The 3,239-nt window shown below is 39.0% G+C and overlaps 1 long non-coding RNA gene across 1 annotated transcript; it reads left to right on the top strand.

Moving 5' to 3' along the window:
• Window positions 1–752: 752 nt before the first annotated feature.
• Window positions 753–2,859, top strand: LOC144791446 (uncharacterized). Its single transcript, XR_013602394.1, has 5 exons — window positions 753–907; window positions 1,504–1,600; window positions 1,691–1,770; window positions 1,883–1,970; window positions 2,438–2,859. It is a non-coding gene; the product is annotated as an uncharacterized LOC144791446 (long non-coding RNA).
• The last annotated feature ends 380 nt before the right edge of the window (window positions 2,860–3,239 follow it).

The raw sequence follows: 3,239 nt of genomic DNA, 5'->3' as shown, positions 1-3,239 counted from the left end.
CCAAAAAGGAGCACACATTTTAAATGTTAAATTTTAAATTTTAAAATGTGTGCTCTTTTTTGGACATCGTGGCAGGTATATTATCTTTTTTCGGCTGAGGAAACTAATATCTTGTTTCCCACCACTGTCAGCACCTTTTTATTTTAGCATCTATAACTGTGAGACCTCTTGCTATAGGGCCCTCATGGTGGGGTTGAAATATCTATATTGGCATTGGTTATCAATATGATAGACTACGTCTTGCCTTAGCATCTGCGGTCCTTTTTTGCGTTCTATTAGATCATTGTTGTGGGCCGACATTTATTTTTTTACCACCTTTTTTTGCGTTCTATTAGATCATTGTTGTGGGCCGGCATTGATTTTTTCATATCTATATGCAATTGACATCTGTCATAGACATACAATATACTTGCAATTTTTTATCAGTTTGTCCTTTATATGGGCACTTTCAATACGTCCAGATGTGATATGGTAAAGGTCCAACTAAACTGTTGAAAGTTAGACAGAAAGAGTGATTTGTATCGTGACAAATAAAGATTTTATAAACTGGTACTGAAAATAGCTGTGTATTATACCGGTAATATCTGTAGTCTGCTTTTTATGCCCCTGGAGGACGTGCGATCAGTTGGCCGTATTTCATTGACTTTCTTTTACGGCGAAGAATGTCTACTTTTAATATGGCAGCAGCTTAGTGAGTCCGTCGTCTTGGTTGTAGGCAGAATCCGGTAGCATTAGCACTGGAAATACAAGAGAGGTCGAGAGGTAATTGCTGCACTGGTGTCAGGTATTACAGCAGGAAGTCGCTAGGATTTAAAAACGGCGTCTTATCGCAGATCTTCACTGCGGTAATAAATTACAGTTGGTATGCTGGCGGAGCTCTGGGACGTATGCTGACCCCTGTAACTCGGTAAGCCTCGAGGTGTAGCCTGCTTTGTTGTAGCTACAGTGACGGGTAATTGGATAGAGCGGGCACGATATATCCCTCATTGCAATATTGGGAAAAGTGCTGCGTGTTTGCGCACAGTTGTTTTCTGGTAAAACGCTTTTCCTGTGGGAGATAGCCCCTGCCTGTATGTTATAATCGGGGGATGATTGCCTAGTTGTAGAATGCCGTGTAGAGATGCCGCATGCTGCCGGTCAAAGATACTGTGTGTAAACACATTGGAGTCGATACGCTTTTTGGTGCAATTGTTCTTGGTTTATTGTAAAAAGCAGTCCTTGTTGGGTGGACGTGACATCTATAAATAAATGAATGGAAGTTCATAGGCTTTGCGGTTACCGCAAAAGCCATGATAAAAAACTTTTTGCCATCAGTGCACAATCTGTCCTTGGTTGGCCTGTGCTTTTATGAATACGAGCAGTATGTTTGTCACATGCTGTAAGGAGCGTTGATAATATAGAGTCAAAATACTGCCAGTCGTTCTTACTAGGCACAATGAGGAGTATGGCTTGATTAAGTGGTCTAATGGTAGATAAAATATTTGGTATGTTTTTATTTGACAGGCAGGTTATCAGATGATAGCACTATAAATTTTACCAGAGCTACTGCGTCTGAAGAGGAGTACGAGAGAACTATAGGATTCATGCAGAAGAACATAAAGTAAGTGTTTTCTGGCTGCTGTGTAATTAGGTCCCTGATTTTTATAGTAACTGGGGAGGACTAGAATAGTATGTTTCTGTCCTATTACAGATTCGGTGATCAGAAGCAAAGAAGGAAACCGGGATCTACCTAATAGCATTTATGAAGGTCATTCTGGATGAATGAGCAAGGTAATCGAAGATGAAGTTGCGTATTAAGGATGAGTTTTACTATCTTTTGAATATTGCAGAATAGAACATCTTTAGGGTACAAACAATAGTATTGTCATTACACTCTTTGCAGTTTATTCTGTCAAAATCTTCCCAAGGCGACATACAACAGGAGTCGAGAATTCTCTTGGCTGGTTCCTTCTCTGACTGAGATTGTGGAGGTAACTTGGAGTGTAATTTGTCTCATGTCCCTTTTATCCTCGTAGTCACTTGACATATTGAACAGTGTGAATCTTTACTTTTGCAGGACGGTGGATAATATTTATCCTCGGCCGCCAAATTTAAATGGTTTAACCCTCTGGCTGGTAGTCGAGGTGTGAAGAAGGCTTGTACTAGCATGTTGACATAATACATTTTAGCAAAGAGGTAGATACCAATAAATTTGGCGCTAATTGGGCCTCCTGTAGATTCTGTGGCTAAAACCCCCCCACCCCTCTTTCTATTATTTTTGTCCTTACAATCCTGAGTATATTTTTATGTATACCTTCACGTACTTGCAGCTATAAGGTGGCACAATGTGTATAGAATGTTGGCTTTGTGTGTTTGTTCCACATCACTGTTGCCTCAAAAGGGTTTGTAAATTAATTTGGCAATACTTGTAAAATCCTTTTTGTATATATTTTTACAGACACTAACTCCAGGTTGCGAGACACACTGTTGAATTGCCTCTGGCTGGTCCTGATGAAGGTGGTCTTCATTGCAGTTCTTCCACCGAAACGCGTCGGCCATTCCTTTACTTAGATCCAACCTCTTGGTTGTATAGTGGGCAACTGGTGCAAAACAACAGGATGCTTTTTGGTTGTAGTGGAGTTATGTATGATTAGGATGTGTGAGTGAGCGTGTGTGGTTGTGGTTCTCGACCTGGGTCATAATAACTGTCTCGCTTTTAAAAAGATATGTATGTTTCTTTATACAATGGAACTATAAAATGAACTTTTGTATATGTATTTAAAGAAAATTATATGAAACACAGTGAATAACTATTTGTATTCAAAAAAAGGAAAAAAAGGATTTAAGAAATGATAAAAAGACTTTAAAAATAAAAACGAATAAACAAACAAAAAAAGATGAATATGTGGTTTGTGTATGCCTGTGACATTAGAGGTTATTCCCAGTAGTAAAGTGGTTATAGGTGAAGAGGGAGTTTTTTCTTGCTTCCGATTGTTCAGATAGATCATCACACGGGCATTTAATTAAGTCACGTGACCAGATGTTCATGACAGGGAAATTGAGAACTCTAAAAAGAATATTCAGCCTAAACCGTGTCAGGGCAAACCTCTCATAATCAGTCATAGCAAGGGTTAAATACGGTTGTAGTTTGCCTTGAATCAATATCGATTGGTGTGATAGTACTGACTTTTTCTTTATCTCCTCGCTAGCTCTTTTATCTTCCAGATAATTCCTACACTGTTTTTTCAATACCTTCCTTG

This window comes from Lissotriton helveticus, chromosome 11 (genome assembly GCF_964261635.1).
Source record: "Lissotriton helveticus chromosome 11, aLisHel1.1, whole genome shotgun sequence".
Taxonomy (NCBI): Eukaryota; Metazoa; Chordata; class Amphibia; order Caudata; family Salamandridae; genus Lissotriton; species Lissotriton helveticus.
This window is presented reverse-complemented; position numbering and strand designations above follow the sequence as displayed.